Genomic DNA, 22,443 nt, shown 5'->3' with positions numbered 1-22,443 from the left:
TATTCACTTGCATATTATGTCATTATTCTCACATTCATTACCTTACTAAAAGCAGTGGATGTCATACATCGAATATCATATCACATGTAGTATTAGATATTACTGTGCACAGTTCAGGCTGTAAAAGATTATGCCAGGCCTTTTAATGAGATGCACCCGTCAGTCTAAAAATAAAACAATAGTGATTTAGTAACAAAGACGTGGTATGGTACCTTAGAACCAGTAACACATGGTATATATTCTGGGCGACCTTTTTGTGTGTGTCTTCGGTGCTATAATAATAATGGAAAACCATAATTTGCTTACACCATCTCAGCACAGTTACTTCACACTATATTGTGTTACAGCTATTGGAACCTACAGGTGCTACGTGAAGGAGAAGGGCCAACTACACAACTTAATGTAAAATGTAAGTAGTAGATTACAGTTATGAGGAAAATTATTTCATTTAGAGATCATATTTCTAGGTCTTACTAGTACTAGTACTAGCCTGTTCATAGGTCGCGCATCATGTGTCACGTTACGTGTGCACATGTAACATTCATTGTTGTGTTGACACCATTAGGGAATATGTCAGACATCCTCATTTGGTATGGTAGTCATACCAAAAACTAAAATCTCCATTGGTAAATTGTTAAAAGGAGAGACAGAATGATTTAAACCAACATAAATATTTATACATAATACGCGAAGTTGAATTTCCAGTAATTGTGCATTCATAAAATATCCAAATTCCATATAGACAAACCAACAGGGGGGAAGGGGGCAAGGGATGCTCCAGAAACGTAGCGTATTGGTTAAGACACTGACCTAAAGAAATTCAGGTGAATGCAAGGAAGGTGCCTACGAAACGAGCTCAGCAGCTTTTCTGCACACGTATGTGAATGAGCTAGTACTCCATGTGTAGTGAACGCGCTGTCACACCGTGGTATCGTTAGATTCTGCACCGAATACGAGATAGAACTGGTCCCTCTGTTAGCAATAGTTGCGAGTACCTGTAACAATAGAGCCACTGGAAAAAGGTGCATGTAGTTCCAATCTAGAAGAAACATCCAAATGGCATAATCTGACTTCCTCCTTTTTCCACAGACAAAGAAATTTGTGGCTTGGAACCAATGAAGAGGGAATAGCAGCACTAGAAGACCAATTTTCAGGCTTTCCAGAGTTGTGTGTCATGGACATAAACTGCTCCCTGCAAAAGTGTTGCGCAAAGTGTATTGAAGTGCATGTGGAGTATGTTGAATAACAAGAGAAATTTTGACAAAAATTCGTATTTTACTTTTACGTGGAGGACTAGTAACATTACACTACACACACAAAGCTGCATAGATCTGAGATTGTCTGGTCCTGTTAACTATACTACATTGCAACTTTCTTCCTATGTGACTTAGTAGTAAACATTGTGTTAGTACTTGCTTAAATTAAATTTGAATTTATTGTTTTTGTTCTATAAAATAAACACTATGGAAACTGTTATGAAACTGTATTTCAACTAAATATTTAGGGATTACAGTTACGAATATATTAAATTGGGTCGATGACATAGATAATCTTGTTGGGAAAGCAGACCAAAGACTGCTATTTAATGGCAGGATCCTCAGAATGTGCAACAGGTCTGGTAAAGAGACTGCTTTCACTACGCTTGTCCGCCACCTTTTGGTGTAATGCCGTGCTGTGTGGGAACCACATCAGGTAGGGCTGACGGAGGACATCGTGAAAATTCAGTGAAGGGCACTTCATTTTGTATTATCACGAAATAGGGGAGAGAATGCCATGGATATGATATGCGAATTTGAGTGGCAGTCATTAAAACAAAGGGGTTTCTCGTTGCGGCAGAATCTTCTGATTAAAATTTAAATCATCAACTTTCTCCTCAGAGTGTGAAAATATTTTGTTGGTGCTCATCTTCATAGCGAGAGATGACCATCATAATAAAGTAAAAGAAAGCAGAGCTCGCACGGAGAGATTTAAGGGTTCGTTTCTCCCGCGCGCTTTTAGTGTGTGGAACTGTAGAGAAAGAGCTTGAAGGTGGTTCGATGAACCCTCTGCCAGGCACTTAATTGTGAGCTACAGAGTGATAATGTAGATGTGGATGTAGGTGAACTACCGAGTTAATGCATTTCTGGATAAGTTAGTCGTTCCCTGAGGGAAAAAATACCATTACATTTTAATGTTATCTTCTACTAAGAGGTAGGGAAAGCAGTAATGCTTTTTGTGCATCGAGCGTTGGCGGGCACTGCGGTAGCATAGTGATTCTCCGTTTAGCTACCGTCAACGTCAGTCAGCTTCAAACTATTGCAATGATACGAAAGTTAAATTGCCTCTGACGGAAAAATACAGAGACAAGCGGGCCGTATTGATGCTTGTTGCAGGATCTAGTAATAAAAGTCCAGATTTAATACAGCGGGGAATGCTGCTCGTTGAAAGCGACCGAATAGTCGTGCAGAACTGGGGCATAACTTGCTTTGTACTGTTTGAAAAGTCTGCAAAATTCTAACTGTAAGCTACATAGCATTGTGCAAATGTAATAAAGCAAAATATTTCATCACTGCTTTTAGTTTTGCAAAGAGAGATCAGCTTTCTTTCTTTATGCTTCTCGTATTTGAAAAGGACAATATATTTGTTTGTTGCAATGTTATTGGTACGTCTGTAATCATTTTCCAGATAACTCTTCCTTTCCTTGTCCTGAGTTCATTCTATTTAACAAGAATTTCATTTGTGGGTTATGACTGTTTTATTTGGTATAGTGTGGTAGTCTCACCTTTCTGCTTCAACTTAACAGTTTTAATAGGGCAACCTGCTTTGTGTTCTTTCAATGTGCTAAAGAATGGCCGGCCGATGTGGCCGTGCGGTTCTAGGCGCTTCAGTCTGGAACCGCGTGACCACTACGGTCACAGGCTCGAATCCTGCCTCGGGCATGGATGTGTGTGATGTCCTTAGGTTAGTTAGGTTTAAGTAGTTCTAAGTTCTAGGGGACTGATGACCTTAGAAGTTAAGTCCCATAGTGCTCAGAGCCATTTGAACCATTTTTTTTGCTAAAGAATGAACTACGAGGGCCTCAAATTTCAGTAATATTTTCTTGAATACTTTCGTGAAATGGATGCTCCCATCTGTTAATACACACCAAGAGAAAAAATACGATGCACCACTAATGAATTATCCGAATGGGAGGAAATCGGAAGATGTGACGTACATATACAGAGAAACAAATGACTACAATTACAGAAAAATTTGATGATTTATTCAAGAGAAAGAGCTTCACAAACTGAGCAACTCAATAACGCGTTGATACACCTCTGGCCGTTGGCATTAATTGTCAGACGTATTGGATGTCCTCCTGGAGATATCGTTCCAAATTCTATACAGCTGAGCTGGTTGAAGGGCCTGTCCAATATGATCCATACTTCTCAAATGGGGAGACATCCGTGGCCTTTAGTGGCATGGGAAGTGTTTTGCAAACATGAAGCCAAAAATGTTCAAATGTGTGTTAATCTCATGGGACTTAACTGCTAAGGTCATCATTCCTTAACCTTACACACTACTTAACCTTAATTACCCTAACGACAAACAGACACACCCATGCCCGAGGGAGGACAAGAACCTCCGCCGGGACAAGCCGCACAGTCTATGTCTGCAGCGCCAGACCGCTAGGATAATCCCGCGCGGCAACATCAGGACAAGCAGTAGAAACTCTCAACGTTTGTGGGCGGGCATTATCTTGGCGAAATGTATGCTCAGGTTGGTTTGGCATGAAGGGCAGCAAAATGGGCCGTAGAATATCGCCATTGCCGTGGATGACAACCATAGAGGTCCATCGCACCTCAGACGATGACTCCTGGCTGTCGGGCGACAATCAGGCTTGTATTCCATCGCTGTCTGGGGCGTCTACAACCACGTCTTTGCTTGTCAGCGGGGCCCGGGCTGGAGTCGAGTTCTCTTCACTGAAGAGTCCCGCTTCGAACTGAGCCCCGATGACTAGCAAAGACGTGCTGGAGACGGCCTGGACAGCGGTTGGGTAACAGTATGACTGTCAGCCGCCATACGGCCCGACAACCAGGAGCAATACTCTTGGGTGCCATTACCTTTCGTAGCAGACCCCTTTCGTTATCATCCACGGTACCCTTAAAGCATAGCGGTACTTCGACGATATTCTACGGTCAGTTCAAGTGGTTCAAATGGCTCTGAGCACTATGGGACTTAACTTCTGAGGTCATCAGTCCCCTCGAACTTAGAACTACTTAAACCTAACTAACCTGAGGACATAACACACAACCATGCCCGAGGCAGGATTAGAACCTGCGACCGTAGCGGTCGCGCGGTTCCAGACAGTAGCGCCTAGAACCGCTCGGCCACCCCGGCCGGCTCTACGGTCAGTTTTGTTGCCATTTATGGCAAACCATCCTGGGCTTAAATTTCAGCAAGATAAATACCCACTCGCACACTGCAACAGTTTTCACTGCTTGCATTCGTGCTTGCCAAAACCCATCTTGGTCAGCAAGGTCGCCAGATCTCTTCCCAATTGAGATAACGTGGAGCTCTGTGAGCAGAGCCCTCCAGCAAGCTCGGGATTTTGACGGTCTTGACGATCTAACGGGGCAATTAGACAGAATCTGGCACTAAAACCCTCAGGAATACGTCTAGTAACGCTATCAGTCAATGACCAGCCGAATAACTGCTTGCATAGGGGCAGAGGAGGACCAAAGCGTTATTGACAGGCTCAGTTCGTGAAGCTCTCTCTCTGGAATAAATCGTTAAGTTTTTCTAAAATTATAATCAATTGTTTGTCCGTACATGTACGTCAAAAAATGGTTCAAACGGATCTAAGCACTATGGGACTTAACATCTGAGGTCATCAGTCCCCTAGACTTAGAACTACTTAAACCTAACTAACTTAAAGACATCACACTTATCGATGTCCGAAGCAGGATTCGAACCTGCGACCGTAGCAGCTGCGCGGTTACGGACTGAAGCGCCTAGAACCGCTCGGTCACAACGGCCGGCCATGTACGTCACATCTACCGATTACCGTCCCATTCGGATAATTCCTTCGTGGTGCGTCTTTCTTTCTTTTTCCTCTTCTTCTTAGAACGTATTTCACGAACGATTTGTATAAAAATTGTGAACTATTTTTATCACTCTAGCAGAACATAAAAGTTTAACGAAGTCTTCTAATGACAGATGACTTATACTGGTATAAACATACGAAACTACTGAATTGGCTAAAGTATAAAATAAATAATCGTCCTACTGTGTCTGATAGCCGACTTCGTATATAACAGATTTACAAATGAAATTCTAGGGATGAGTTGAACTGCCTACCAGTTTTAAGTACCGGCATCGCACTCATGAGGAAAACAGCGTCTAGCACAATCATTACATGGATAATCACTGAAAGTATCAGCGTTAAAGTGCTTCAGAAATGGACACGTAACTGTGTATTAGGTTCACAGAAATTGGTATAGCCTCTAAACAGACAAATAGTGTTTTTCAGGCCACGGCTAGCTAATTTAAACCTTATCACTTAAAGGGAACATTATTTTGACTTTGCTTTTGTAAAGTTACTGCAGTGAAATTTAGTATGTCGTGTTACATAGCGATGTGTTATTGCATAGTTTATGACTAATGTCACATAGCGATGTGTTATTGCATAGTTTATGACTAATTACACTTTAACGTTAACATGCCAGGATCTTTACTTCTTCCGTTTAACGATAAACTGCATATTCTATATGGTTAATTTCAAGCAACAAGTATTTCGTAGCTTTTGTGATTAAATTAGTTTGGTTTCGAAACTAAGATTTCTTTCGCCCATCACAAACTTGACCTCGTAGTTACGTGATCTCTAATGACAGTATGAACTTACTAACAACTGAATCACAGAGAGCTGCTATGTTGGTGAGAACGTTCCTATCGTCAGGATGTGTAGAATAGTTTGTTGTGCCATGTGACACCTGGGTTGTCATCTTGAGTCAGACCCATGACGGTTAGCACGTTCGGTAGCTGTGAACTTAACTGCGGCCAGATCGGGGGTGCTAGTTGTGCGGGATCTTCCATTTTCAACCGTTTACAGGGACTGAGCTTTTCACAGACCAGAGGGGCCAAGCGTGTACTGTGGGCACTAAGTTTCAGGGAAAATCACTGCCGCCAGAGTCAACTATCGTGGACAACAATGTGCTAAGCACACTGAGCATCGTCGATTATTGCAGACTGGGCCAGTTAGCTAATAACGACTCTGGGTGATGATGCAGGCTGTACGGTCATATAAACCAACTAAAAGCTCCAGATTTGCCAGAAGTTGTGGTTGTATGTACCTTGACAAGAGGGGATACATCCAACGACGCGGAGGACCAGAACATCTCGCTGACAGGTGGTACCATTTGGAAATGTAGGGATTGACCTAGTAGACTGTATTCCTAATCTGATCGGAAGATGTGAAACCTACTTTAACTTCCTCTCCCATTCTTCAACTTTCCCTACTGAGGACGACTCCTTCTATTATATCTTTGATAACTTCACACTGTGGAGGAATAACGAACTCGTAATATCGGTGGTCAAGATGTCTCCATGATTTGCTAGTCAGTCTAGAGGATGAATATAGGATAAAACCCTCGCCCTGCAGCAGTGAGTATGGTGAGGCAGACCTTCACGACAGATTGCAATCGTATTATTTCCTAGGACTAGTAAGACAAATATCCACATTCGAGTCTTGATGTAGTAAACAGTTTTAATCTGTTAGGATTGTTCATCAGTGCATACAGCACATCTAAGTGAAAGTTTCGTTTGAGAGTCAGAATTTGTCTGTCTGTGTGTATGGCGGAGGGAACATATAAATCCCAAATGGTTCTAATGGCTCTGAGCACTATGGGACTTAACAGCACACAACACCCAGTCATCACGAGGCAGAGAAAATCCATGACCCCGCCGGGAATCGAACCCGGGAACCAGGGCGCGGGAAGCGAGAACGCTATCGCACGACCACGAGCTGCGGACTATAAATCTCAGATTCATCAAAGTGATGCTGATGTGGTACGTACATCTACATCTACTTCTGCTCACCGTAAGCCATAATACGAGTACAATGTATGGTGGCCGGACGTTTCCCAACTTCATGGTCTACTTACGCTTGGCACGTGGGAAGAAATTTTTCCAGTATCCAGTCCTCTGATTTCATCGACATGGTCATTAGGCGAAATAGGTATAAGTTGTGAGAGTGATATGCTTCTTGAATTGGAACTAGATTGCATATGTTAGTGCAGCTTTTCAAGAAACATCACGCTTCTCTTTTTATCTCTCCAATTGACGTTTCTTGAGCATATCTGTGACACACACATCTTGTCTAAGCAAATTCATGATTAATCGTATTTCTCCTCTTCGAATCTTCTCTCTTTTCTCTCTCTCTCTCTCTCTTTCTCTCTCTCTCTCTGTCCCCTCACCCTCCTTTAAAATAATTCAGCTTCACACGTCTTGGATCGACGAATAATACACACAATTGGTTGAGTAATGATTATTGCAAGCGGGTCTGTTACACTTGCTTAGAATTCCTCCGATTAATCTCAGAGTGGTACTTGGTATTCCGACCTTAAACTGCTCGGGCCAGATACTCTTAAGTAAGTACTCCAGGACTCCAGGGAAAACTTTAAATGTATTCGCAGTTGCGAGTATGGACAACCATAAGCTGTAGAATGGAAAGACGACAACGAAAATTTGTGCCGGACTGGGATTCAAACCTGATTTCCCGCTTATCATGAGCGGCCACCTTACCATTAGTGTATCCGTCCACGACCCGCAGTAAGACAGAAACTTCCGTATGCCGTCAACCATTTGTCTACACACTATAATTCTACATCCATTATGTACACATATCAAAAAAGTTTTGCATACTTCTTGGTTCCGAGAGTTCCGGAACCTGTACATAAAATTGGAATAGAGATCGACATAAGTATCATTTCCGCCCTTTTTATAGCTCATGAAATCCACACATTGCATGTTGTATCACCATACAGCGAGACCTATAGAGGTGGTGGTCCAGATTGCTGTACACACCGGTCGGCCGCGGTGGTCTAGCGGTTCTGGCGCTGCAGTCCGGAACCGCGGGACTGCTACGGTCGCGGGTTCGAATCCTGCCTCGGGCATGGGTGTGTGTGCTGTCCTTAGGTTAGTTAGGTTTAAGTAGTTCGAAGTTCTAGGGGACTTATGACCTAAGATGTTGAGTCCCATAGTGCTCAGAGCCATTTTTTGTACACACCGGTACCTCTAATACCCAGTAGCACGTCCTCTTGCTGAGATACATGCCTATATTCGTCGTGGCATACCATCCCCAAGTTCATCAAGGCACTGTTGGTCCAGATTGTCTCACTCCTCAACGGCGATTCGGTGTATATCCCTCAGAGTGGTTGGTGGGCTCTCAAATGGCTCTGAGCACTATAGGACTTAACATCTGAGGTCATCAGTCCCCTAGAACATAGAACTACTTAAACCTAACCAACTTAAGGACATCACACACATCCATAATCGAGGTAGAATTCGAACCTGCGACCGTAGCAGTCGCGCGGTTTCGGACTGAAGCGCCTAGAACCGTTCGGCCACAGCGGCCGGCGTAGTTGGTGGGTCACGTCGTCCGTAAACAGCCCGTTTCAATCTATCCCAGGTATGTTCGACAGGGTTCATGTCTGGAGAACATACTGGCCACTTTAGTCGAGCGACTTTGTTATCCTGAAGGAAGTCATTCACTAAATGTTCACGATGGGGGCGCGAATTGTCGTCCATGAAGACGAATGCCTCGCCAATATGCTGCCAATTTGGTTGCACTATCAGTCGGAGGACGGCATTCACGTATCGTACAGCCGTAACGGCGCCTTCGATGACCTCCAGCGGCGTACGTTGGCCCCACATAAGGCCACCCCAAAACATCATGGAACCTCCACCTTGCTGCACTCGCTGGACAGTGAGTCTAAGGCGTTCATCCTGATCGGGTTGCCTCCAAAAACGTCTCCGACAGTTGTCTGGTTGAAGGTATATGCGACACTCATCGGTGAAGATAACATGATGCCAATCCTGTGCGATCCATTCGGCATGTTATTGGGCCCATCTGCACCGCTCTGCATGGTGTCGTAGTTGCAAAGGTGAACCTCACCGTGGACGTTGGAAGTGAAGTTGCGCATCATGTAGCCTATTGCGCATAGTTTGAGTCGTAAGAAGACGTCCTGTGGCTGCACGGAAAGCATTATTCAACATGGTGGTGTTGCTGCCAGGGTTCCTCCGAGCTATAATCTGTAGGTAGCGTTCATCCACTGCAGAAGTAGCCGTTGGGCGGCCTGGGCGAGGCATGTCATCGACAGTTCCTGTCTCTCTGTATCTCCATGTCTGAACAACATCGCTTTGGTTCACTCCGAGATGCCTGGACATTTCCCTTGTTGAGAGACCTTCCGGGCACAAAGTAACAATGTGGACGCTATCGAACCGAAGTATTGACCGTCTAGCATGGTTGAACAACAGACAACACGAGGCGTGTACCTCCTTCCTGGTGGAATGACTGGAACTGATCGGCTGTCGGACACCCTCTGTCTAATATGCGCTGCTCATGCATGGTTGTTTACATCTTTTGGCGGGTTTAATGACATCTCTGAGCAGTCAAAGGGACTGTGTGTCTGATACAATATTCACAGTCAACGTCTATCTTCAGGAGTACTGGGAACCGGGGTGATGCAAAACTTTGATATTCCCGTATACGCGAGACATTTTATTTGAAAGTCGCTTGCCAGGTGCCCGCGGATAAACAGGATATTGCTGTGCCTTTGTTATTCCGAATTACGCTGCAATGGTCCTTTGGACATGCACGAATGTCCAGAGGGTCATAGCATCGTAATTCGGAATAACACAGACATGCCTGTCCAAAGGGTCATAGCATCGTAATTCGGAATAACACAGGCGCTCCAATATCGTGGAGAAAACATTGGTCGCCTCCATGAGACATCAGACTAATGCCGTGCAACACCACCTCTAACCTTGATAATCACCTCCATTCGGCGTCTGCCAACTTCTTCAGATATGCCACATTCAGTTGGAGTCTCTCAGTGCTGATTGATCCCGTGACGTTACCAAAGTACGAGAATGATTGCTATATTTCATCCACTGTTGGAAGTAGTTACAGACGTTTTCTATTGGATTAAGATCAAATGATTCAATAGACCCGTCGAGGTACAATACGGTGCTTGAGTATTCGTCAAAATAAGAACGTAAGCGTGCACCTCCGTGAACACCGCTGTTGTTATCTTGAGGACGGGAGTGTTCACAGTATAAACATCGTGAAGATATAGAAGAAAGGGCAGCACTTGGTCACCGAGAATGTACAAATAAATATCTTGGTTAATGTTGTGAGTTAGAGGGGAGTGAGCCGGGGGCCGGCCGGAGTGGCCGAGCGGTTCTAGGCGCTATAGTCTGGAACCGAGCGACCGCTACGGTCGCAGGTTCGAATGCTGCCTCGGGCATGGATGTGTGTGATGTCCTTATGTCAGTTAGGTTTAAGTAATTCTAAGTTCTAGGGGACTGATAACCTCAGAAGTTAAGTCCCATAGTGCTCAGAGCCATTTGAACCAGTGGGCCCGGGTCATGCCACGAAAAACACCCCCATAACGTTACAGAGCCACCTCTAGCCTGAACAACGCTCTTCACACACTGCGAGGTAATCGCCTCATTAAGCAGCCGCCTTGTATCACTTAAAAGCTCAGAACCGCGTCTCGATGGACCACAGACGCGTACAGTCACCTACTGTCCAGTTTCTATGTGTTTTCTCCCATTGAAGGCGTGCAACATTATGTGTCACTGGGAGCAATGGCCTTTTACGAAAAACTGAATCCTCACGTCAACTACATACAAATATCTTCATAATGTTCGCTCGGAAGCTTTTTGGGATGGACTTACATTAACTTACAGCAGCAATTTCTGTTGGATTTGAAACATATTGTCATTTACAAGACATGACACTCGTCTGCGGTCCATCTCGATTACGATCTTTTTCCGCCCGTGTTACATGGCTGCGACTGCTACACCAACCATTGTAGGCACTTTGGACAGTCCGCGTCGACTCACCAACAGATCAGGCAATGTCTTAATGATGTGGTCAAAACACGACAGCTCGTCTCTGCCGTTCGGTCACGTCTCCACGTCGCTGACTGCATAAAACCATCTGGCACGTACACATCACTTCCCTATCGTGACGTACGTCAGTGGAGGGAAGGAGAGGGGAGGGCACTTGATCTCCTAACACAAGTTCCGACCCATCTACAGCACTCGGAAACTACCTTTTAATGGGGTGACTAATATTTTGTACGGGATATTCCTTTTAAATTTTTTCACCTGCCTCGAGATGTATGGGTGTTTGTGTTGTCCTCATCATTTCATCATCATCCAGGAAAGTGGCGAAATTGGACTGAGCAAAGATTGGGTAATTGTATGGGCGCTGATAACCACGCAGTTGAGCGCCCCACAAACCAAACATCATCATCATCATCATCCTTTTAAATACACTATACCACAAAAAAGACATACTACGAAAGAATTTCCCGAATGGGACCAAAAATCGGTAGTTGTGATGTACACGTAGAGAGAAACAAATTATTACAATTTGGGAAAACTGGATGATTTATTCGACAGAAAGAGCTCCACAAATTGAGTAAGTTAATAGCACGTTGGTCCACCTCTGATCCTTATGCAAGCAGTTATTCGGCTTGAAAAAGTTGTTGGGTGTCCTCCTGAAGGAATGTCGTGCCATGTTCTGTCCAACTGGCGCGTTAAATCGTCGAAACCCCGATCTGTTTGGAGGACCCTGCCCATAATGCTCCCAACTTTCTCAATTGGGAAGATATCCGGCCACCTGACTGGCCAAGGTAGGGTTTGGCAAGCAAGAAGACAAGCGGTAGAAACTCTCGCCGTGTGCGGGTGGGCATTATCTTGCTGAAATGTAAGCCCTGGATGGCTTGCCATGAAGAGCAACAAAACGGGGCGTAGAATGTCGTCGACGTGCCGCTGTGCTGTGAGGGTGTCGCGGTTGACAACGAAATGAATTGGCACCGCATATCATCACTCCTCTTCGTTCCGCCGTACGGTGGCTGACAATCTGGTTGCTATTCAATCATTCTCCGGGCCGTATCCTGAACGTCTTCGTTTGTCATAGGGGTTCAGTTCGTAGCGGAATATATTACTGAAGACAATTCTACTCCAGTCAATGAGAGTCCAGGCCGAATGTGCGCGGCACCACTGAAAACGTGCTTGTTGATACACAGAGGTCACGGTGATCAGCACAAGAGGCGCTGTGAGCTCAACCCTCTTTCTGTGAGCCGCCTATTAATGGTCCTTCTGATCATTGAAATTGCCCATCGGATTGACGATACGATGAATCCGGGGCTCTGAGTGCCTCTCTGGCGATTGCTCGGTCCTCGCGTTCTGTTGTCGTCTCTAGATTTACCGCTTCCCTCTTAACGCTGTGTTCGACCATGGTTCATTCTTGCCTACCCACATCGTGGCATAGCTCCTATTCAGATGTGGAGCTATTCTCCAGTTACTCCAACCGGCTTCTTTGAGCCCAACTACACGGCCTCTCTCAAATGCGTATATTGTTCACGCGCTTGTCTGCGTTGCACGTCTACAGGCTCAGTACTACCCAACCACGATTATTTTTGCACCTGGCCTCCAGTGGCCATTAGTATGAGCATATGGACTATCAGACCAATTGTGTGATTGGATTGAGGAGTTCCTAGATAACAGGACGCAGCATGTCATTCTCAATGGAGAGAAGTCTTCCGAAGTAAGAGTGATTTCAGGTGTGCCGCAGGGAAGTGTCATAGGACCGTTGCTATTCACAATATACATAAATGACCTGGTGGATGACATCGGAAGTTCACTGAGGCTTTTTGCAGATGATGCTGTGGTGTATCGAGAGGTTGTAACAATGGAAAATTGTACTGAAATGCAGGAGGATCTGCAGCGAATTGACGCATGGTGCAGGGAATGGCAATTGAATCTCAATGTAGACAAGTGTAATGTGCTGCGAATACACAGAAAGATAGATCCTTTATCATTTAGCTACAAAATAGCAGGTCAGCAACTGGAAGCAGTTAATACCATAAATTACCTGGGACTACGCATTAGGAGTGATTTAAAATGGAATGATCATATAATGTTGATCGTCGGTAAGGCAGATGCCAGACTGAGATTCATTGGAAGAATCCTAAGGAAATTCAATCCGAACACGAAGGAAGTAGATTACAGTACACTTGTTCGCCCACTGCTTGAATACTGCTCAGCAGTGTGGGATCTGTACCAGATAGGGTTGATAGAAGATATAGAGAAGATTCAACGGAGAGCAGCGCGCTTCGTTACAGGATCATTTAGTAATCACGAAAGCGTTACGGAGATGATAGATAAACTCCAGTGGAAGACTCTGCAGCAGAGACGCTCAGTAGATCGGTACGGGCTTTTGTCAAAGTTTCGAGAACATACCTTCACCGAAGAGTCAAGCAGTATATTGCTCCCTCCTACGTATATCTCGCGAAGAGACCATGAGGATAAAATCAGAGAGATTAGAGCCCTCACAGAGGCATACCGACAATCCTTCTTTCCACGAACAATACGAGACTGGAATAGAAGGGAGAACCGATAGAGGTACTCAAGGTACCCTCCGCCACACACCGTCAGGTGGCTTGCGGAGTATGGATGTAGATGTAGATGTAGATCGAAAACACGTGTTCATGATATAGTTAGCAAGTGCAGTTATGACTAAGGAAAACGGTCGCATTATCAGTGCTTTCAGGTCAGTTCGGGGCGGACTATCAGCGTGTCTTCCAGAAATATCACCAGTAATGCAGTACCGTGTTACCCAAAATCATGATACCCTTGAGAGTGAAAAAGAGCCTATATTCGGAGTTATACAATTTTGGCCGGAATAAAAAAAGCAGGATCAGGAATGATACCACTATAGAAAACGACCATTCTGCGGCAAAAATGGTAGAGAAGTAATAAACTGCAGTAAAACATATTGTAAAAAACTTTAAGAATGCGAAAGCAATCGAGGAAGAAGTTAAAACTCCCAGAAAAGAAAGGCGTTCTAGAAAATCAGCTTCTCTTGACGACTTCGTTAAAGCACATACTCGAAAAAAATGCTGTGTTACGAGAAGGTTAAGGACATTTCAACATTGAGAAACTTGCTTATATTTTCAAAAACTGAGATGAATTTTCAGTGGAAATGTAACATTTCTGAAAATTGTGAAGGAAATAAGAAAATTATCCTAACAGAAGATTTCGTCTTTTTTGCAAAGCATGTGGAACACTTAGGAGCAACCATAAATAATGAAACGTGACAAATCAACCAGAGATATTCGCAGATGGAACGTGCGTTCATGAGCAGTGTACAATGATTTGCTGGCAGCATGAAGTAGCTCTGGGTGTAATGACTAACAGCACTGCAGGTTAAAGAGCTATTGTTGTCCATGCTGGAGCAGCAACGAATTTCATAAATGGAGCAGAGTTAATTTATGATTCTAAATCTAAATCCGAAGGCTATCACGATGATATGAATGGGGATAATAATCATAAATGTTTGGAAGAAAATCCGATTCCTAACATCACAGCAGGTAATATTGTTGTTCTTGATAACGCACCGTATCATACTGTTTAGGCAAATAAAACTCCAACTACTCTAATACCTAAAAAGGATGTAATTGAACGGGACATTCGGAACAACATTAGTTTTGAACCGAGCTAAAGTATAAATTAGCTTTTACAAATTGTGAGTTATAATAAGTCAACAGCTGTTTTTCAAATAAACGTACTTTTAAAGCGTAAGGGTTATAACGTTCTGAGGCTCCCACCCATCATACCACTGTGATAGGAACCCTACAGCCCTCATGTGGAATACAATGAAACAAAAAAAAGCTGGAGAAAAAACGTTTCTTCCAGTAATTTAACTACCCTAAATCAAATATCCAAAGAATCTGTATCTAAGATTACCCAATATGACTGGTTAAAAGCTTGTGAAAATGTAGAAGGAACTGAAAGTGAATACTGGCGCAGAGATGGCATAATAGTGTAGAAGAAGCAATGGAGAACGCAATAATCGTTGTTGGTCTGAAAACTGAAAATCAATATCCAGTACATGACGACAACAGTGATATGGGAAATGACACAGCGATTGAAATCGGAAAGGTTCCAGCGAATCTGATACACCCGATGAATAACTTGTAGTCTACCGCTTGTGTCGTGGACCATTCACTTCACAACTCAAATCATCAAGATTAGGGCAGTTTACATTGAATAAATGTAGCTGTACCTTACTTTCTTTCCTCCGAAACACTAATTACGTGCTGACTCACGACAAATTGACCGAAGTGCCTTCACTTCCATGTGCCATAATATTGTGGTCGACTAATACACGGAGTGAAATACGCAAAGATTTTATGCCCTGGTGTTCTATGTATGCTACACTTGCCAGTTGCACAGCGAAATTGCGCTGCAGCGTCACACGTTCATCCATCGGACGCCAAAGTATACGACTTTGATTTTCCGTCGATAGCAGTATGAATATCAGTTTGTGACCATTTTCCCTAATCCCTCCCTGACTGTGATCTAGCACTTGTCAATTGTGCAACCTCACTTCCTCTCTCTCATATATATATATATATATATATATATATATATATATATATATATATATATATATATAGGGCTATTACAAATGATTGAAGCGATTTCATAAATTCACAGTAGCTCCATTCATTGACATATGGTCACGACACACTACAGATACGTAGAAAAACTCATAAAGTTTTGTTCGACTGAAGCCGCACTTCAGGTTTCTGCCGCCAGAGCGCTCGAGAGCGCAGTGAGACAAAATGGCGACAGGAGCCGAGAAAGCGTATGTCGTGCTTGAAATGCACTCACATCAGTCATAACAGTGCAACGACACTTCAGGACGAAGTTCAACAAAGATCCACCAACTGCTAACTCCATTCGGCGATGGTATGCGCAATTTAAAGCTTCTGGATGCCTCTGTAAGGGGAAATCAACGGGTCGGCCTGCAGTGAGCGAAGAAACGTTTGAATGCGTGCGGGCAAGTTTCACGCATCGTGATGTGAAAGATTCAGTGTTTAAACCTCCTCTACCAAGAAACGTGCCAGAACTGCGAGTTCGCATCAACAATGCTTTCGAACTCATTTATGGGGACATGCTGCGCCGAGTATGAGAGGAACTTGATTATCGGCTTGATGTCTGCCGAATCACTAAAGGGGCACATATTGAACATTTGTGAATGCCTAAAAAAATCTTTTTGAGTTTTTGTATGTGTGTGCAAAGCATTGTGAAAATATCTGCAATAATAAAGTTATTTTAGAGCTGTGAAATCGCTTCAATCATTTGTAATAACCCTGTATATATATATATATATGAGAGAGAGGGGGGGGGGGTGACAAAAGTCATGGGATACATCCTAGTATCTAATATCGTGTCGGACAAAAGTCATGGGATACATCCTAGTATCTAATATCGTGTCGGACCTCCTTTTGCCCGACTTCTCGATTAAGTCCCGTAAATGTTTGATACGTGGCCAAATAAATCGCTCTAAATTTCCAGAATGTTCTTCAAACCATTGTGACCCGGTGACCTGGCGCATTGTCTCCCACAAAACTTCCATCCTTGTTTGGGAACCTAAAGTCCATGAACGGGTGCAAATGATTTCCAACTAGCCCAACTTAACGATTTCCAGTAAATGATCGGTTCAGTTGGACCAGAGGACCCAGTCAATTCCAGGTAAATACAGCCCACCCCGTTATGTAGCCACCATCAGTTTGCACAGTGCCCTGTTGACAACTTGAGTCCATGGCTTCATGGGGTCTGCGCCACGTTCGAACCCTGCCTATCAACTGGAATCGTTGATCATTTCACCTGGCCACAGTTTTCCACTCGTATACTCTCCTAATGGATATGTCCGTCGTACATCTTACATTAATTTCTACAGTTATTTCACGCACTGTTGCTTGTCTCTTAACACTGATAGCTCTATGCAAATGCCGCTGCTCTCGGTCGTTAGGTGAAGGTCTTCGGCCACTACGTTGTCGTGTGGTGAGAGGTAATGCCTGACACTGTGTATTTCAGAATATTGAATTTCCTAACGATTTTCTAAATGGGATGTCCCATGTGCCTACCTCCAACTACCATTCCCCATTATGCGACCATGATCACGTCAGGAACCTTTCCACTTGAATGACCAGAGTACAAATGACAGCTCAACCAATGCACTGCCGTTTTATATGCATGATGCATGTAGTACCAATGTGCGTGCTGTCCGTGGGCAGAATGGAGAAGGCACGCAATCTGTTTGAAGCTGACCGAGGGGAGATTGTGATCGCCCGGAGGTTCTGCTCGAGCATTCCGCCTCTGTAGCGTAGAGGTAGCGTTCCCGTCTACCATGCAGGGGCCTCGGGTTCGGTTCCTGACAGGAATCATCATTTTCATCACCATTGACTCGCAGGTCACCGATGTGGCGTCACCTGAAAAGGACTTGCAATACGGCGGCCGAACTCCCCCTAATGGGGCCTCCGGCCAACAATTCCATACGATCATTTCATTACATTTCTGCACGAGCATTTCGGAAACTGCACGACTTGTCGGGTGTTCGAGGAGTGCTGTGGCGAATGTCTTCAACACGTGGAGAAACCAACTTGAAACATAGTGCAGACGTCGTAGAGTTGGGCAGACACCCCTCATTACACATGTCGGATGTCGTAAGTTGGGTAGACTGATAAAACACAACAGGCGGCGAACTGTGGCGGAACTAACATCAGACTTTAATGCTGGGCAACATGTGTGTCTGAACAGACAGTGCACTAAGCACGACCCAAGCATGTGCCCATGTTAACACCACGACATCGGCAACTGCAACTAAACCTGGCATGTGACCATCGGCACTGGACGCTGCATAGTCGGATGAATCCCGGTACCTTCTGCATTATGCCGACTAGAAGGCACGAATATGTCGTCTTCCAGGAGAACGGCTCCTGTACTGCAGGACGGAGATAAGCTTGCGGCGGCTCCATTATGGACTGGGGAACATTCAAGTTGGCATCCATGGGTTCAGTGGTGCCAAGGAGCATCACACAGTAGTTGCAGGACACGTACACTCCTTCATGACTCTCCTGTTTCCCGACAGCAGAGGCATTTTGCACTAAGAAACTGCGTCATGTTACGAGGCCAGGCGTGTGTCGGTTTGTTTCGATAAACACAGTGGCGAATTCCAATTCATATGCTGGCCCCACCAACTCACCAAATCTGTACCAGTTCGAACAAATTTGGGATGTGATCGAACGTGGCGTCAGAGCTCATCGGAGCCCTTCCCGGAATTTACGGAAATTAGATGACTTGCGTGTGCTATGTTGTACCAACTCCTTCCAGCGACCTATCAAGTCCTCATTGCTTCCATGCCACGACGCATTGCCGCTGTTATCCATGCTAAATACGGACATACCGGCTATCAGTTAGGTGATCATAATGTGCTCTCAACGGTTGTGAGCAGATCTACATCTACATCTACATGATTACTCTGCAATTCTCATTTAAGTGCTTGGCAGAGGGTTCATCGAACCACAATCATACTATCTCTCTACCATTCCACTCCCGAACAGCGCGCGGGAAAAACGAACACCTAAACCTTTCTGTTCGAGCTCTGATTTCTCTTATTTTATTTTGATGATCATTCCTACCTATGAAGGTTGGGCTCAACAAAATATTTTCGCATTCGGAAAGTTGGTGACTGAAATTTCGTAAATAGATCTCGCCGCGACGAAAAACGTCTTTGCTTTAATGACTTCCATCCCAACTCGCGTATCATATCTGCTACACTCTCTACCCTATTACGTGATAATACAAAACGAGCTGCCCCTTTTTGCACCCTTTCGATGTCCTCCATCAATTCCACCTGGTAAGTATCCCACACCGCGCAGCAATATTCTAACAGAGGACGAACGAGTGTAGTGTAAGCTGTCTCTTTAGTGGACTTGTTGCATCTTCTAAGTGTCCTGCCAATGAAACGCAACCTTTGGCTCGCCTTCCCCACAGTATTATCTATGTGGTCTTTCCAACTGAAGTTGTTCGTAATTTTAACACCCAGGTACTTAGCTGAATTGACAGCCTTGAGAATTGTACTATTTATCGAGTAATCGAATTCCAACGGATTTCTTTTGGAACTCATGTGGATCACCTCACACTTTTCGTTATTTAGCGCCAACTGCCACCTGCCACACCATACAGCAATCTTTTCTAAATCGCTTTGTAACTGATACTGGTCTTCGGATGACCTAACTAGACGGTAAATCACAGCATCATCTGCGAACAACCTAAGAGAACTGCTCAGATTGTCACCCAGGTCATTTATATAGATCAGGAACAGCAGAGGCCCCAGGACGCTTCCCTGGGAAACACCTGATATCACTTCAGTTTTACTCAATGATTTGCCGACTATTACTACGAACTGCGACCTTCCTGACAGGAAATCACGTATCCAGTCGCACAACTGAGACGATACCCCATAGGCCCGCAGCTTAATTGGAAGTTGCTTGTGAGGAACGGTGTCAAAAGCTTTCCGGAAATATAGAAATACGGAATCAACTTGAGATGCAGTAAATTATCGCCTACTGTGTAGTAAAAAGTCACTGCCTTTTTTTGTCTGTGGACGGGAATTTTATTACATTTATCTGCTTTGATGGCCAGCTACCAGTGTTTCCACGAAGTGCCGATCAACTGAAAGTCTTCCTGCACCACCAAACATTTTTCTAACGATGTAACAGCCCCCCGTTTACATTTAGGCGTCTGAGAATCTGCCCAGGGAGCTACTAACGTTTCAGTAGTTGTCAGTTCGACTAGTTGATTGGCCCCGGGGACAGGTCAGCCTCCCCTAGCGCAGCTCTATCTTTTTTTTTTCGCTTATCGTGAGGACTGCCAGAACTTTTTCGCGCGTGTGATGTCGCAGGCGGGCTTAACAGAGAGTGACGTCGGCGTTTGGTGGTAACGAGTGTCGTGTAATGTATGCACCTGCCGGCAGTATTAATTCGGGCGGGCGCGCAGCGTGACACGACATATGCGCACTTCCTGCTCGTTTATTTCGGGCTCGCTCCGCCCCAGACGTCACACACAATCAGCGTCACGCGCGCACAAAGCGCGACGAAAGCCTTTGAAACGGAAACGCCCTGTATTTTAACGCGACAGCGCAATATTTTAGGCCTTCCTTAACGCGCCCTCGGTAAGTATAATTAGCAATTACGGCGCCACGAGAAAAGTAATTTTATCGAGCGCGTAACTCCGTAAATTAAAGGCTACGAATCGAGAGTCGTATCTTTTGTCAAGCTACACTTTTCTTTTTGCTGTTCGAAATCGCACGACCGTTGAACTCGTTAGACACGCGGCATTACTTCTTAGACAAAAGAGGATTAGGTCAAGGTTCTCAGTCACGGAGAGACCTGACTTCAAACTACTGAGTCGAAGTCATTGCGTAATGCAACGAAAACAGATTGTTTAGTTGTTTTTCACACCCTTCAGTGCACGAACGGCACATTTTCACCACCGAGCGTTACACCTCTAGGACGTGTTCTGCAATGCTACTGCATACGATTTGTGACCTCTTCACGCAAATTTGCCTTGCAGGTGTGAAAGTAACGACAAATTTCTCGGCCTGGTACGAATACGGTGTCTATATCGCAATGTCGCACGTTTGCTGAATAGTTTTGTTTCTACGCATAAAACAACCATAACGTATGTATTCCATTGAAGTTTCGGGATTGCAGGCGGATAATGTCGACTTCCTGCCACAACTTTTCGGCTGACAACTATTCAACGACCTTCAGGTGAGTGTTTTGCACTGGACGTTGTTAGTTCATGTTACTGCCTTTATACCAAAAAAGGATCGAAGACGTATGCGCAAAAGACAGCCGCTGCATGAGCGACGTCTGTCGAGTTACCAACTCTCTTCGAATACCGCTCCATCTATGGCGCGCAGGCGGATGCGTAATGTGATACTACACGAACGCTCTCTGTCGGGATGCGCACTCGTGAACTTAAAATTCAGATGTCAAAAGTAATAAAAGTAAATATCACTAGATGCGTCATTGGTCATAAAATGTTTTCTTTCCGAAGAAATTAATCACCCGATCCCACTCCTTATCCAATTGAAAACCGCAGTCACGATTAATAAGATATTGCACTAAATATATTTCCACCGATTCCTCAATAATCGAATCCCAGAAGTATCCCGCAGACACCACGATTTCCGCAGCAGAGTAATCCACGGATTGTTCTGTGGGGAGACAATGCTCCGCTGCGCTACGCTGTGGCGATCATGTTCAATGCATCTTTCACGCACAGTGCGCGTCGTCTGATCAATCTAGGCTCTGAAACACTGACAAGGTATTCTGTAGATTCCAACCTTCTACAAACCCAGATCATCCTTCGCCGAATAGATAAGAGCACAAGTCCTTATAGATGGGCGAAAGAGTACTTTGACATGACTTTTCTTAAGATTATACCTAATTTCGATGAAACATTGCTGACGTACGTGTGGGACGCCCTGGACTTAAACCACTCCCCCTCCTCTTGTAGGTGGTCCGTTTCTTCTTCATTAAATCTGTGCTGAACTGATCTGGAGAATATCCATTATCTTTGAACGTTGATTGTAGATGCTCCAGTTCCTTTACAAGGTTGTTTCCATCAGACACAACACGTGCCCGATGCACCAACGATCGAAGGAGGCCCATAGTTTGTAATGGGTATTGGCAGCTAGACGCCTGCAAAGACAGGACTGTATGTGTGGGCTGACGGTAAACGGAATGCTCTAACGATCCATTCACTTTTCGTCTGGCTAAAACGTCCAGAAATGGCAGACAGTCGCGCTTCTGTACTTCTATCGTAAATCTGATATTCTCGTGGATGGAATTCAAATGCTGCAAAAAGCGTGACAGTTCCTCTTCACCGTGAGGTCACACTACAAAAGAATCATCCACATATTGCCAGAAGACTATTGATTTAAATTTAGCAGAATCAAGTGCCCTCTCCTGAAAGTATTCCATAAAAAGTTCTCTATTTGAGGAGGGAGAGCACTACCCACGGCAACACCGTCAATTTCCTCAGAACATTCACTGTTGAATAAAATGTATCTTGAGGAAACTTCATGATGAAATAGCGTTGTTATATGAGCTTTGAACTTACTGAAGATGGCTGAATGGTTGTCAACTGAAATATCGTAGCAGGAAGTCGACGTTAACCGGCTGCAATCCCGAATCTTCATGGAACACCTTTACGCCGGAAAAATTTCAAGACTCACGACCAAGACGTAAGTGTTTCCTTCGCACGGATAACCTGGAATACCGTACTGTCACAAAATTCATTGTTTTGGAAGGATGAACAACACTT

Source organism: Schistocerca cancellata, chromosome 4, assembly GCF_023864275.1.
Source record: "Schistocerca cancellata isolate TAMUIC-IGC-003103 chromosome 4, iqSchCanc2.1, whole genome shotgun sequence".
Taxonomy (NCBI): Eukaryota; Metazoa; Arthropoda; class Insecta; order Orthoptera; family Acrididae; genus Schistocerca; species Schistocerca cancellata.
The sequence above is the reverse complement of the archived record's forward strand: the minus strand, read 5'-3'. Positions refer to the sequence as shown.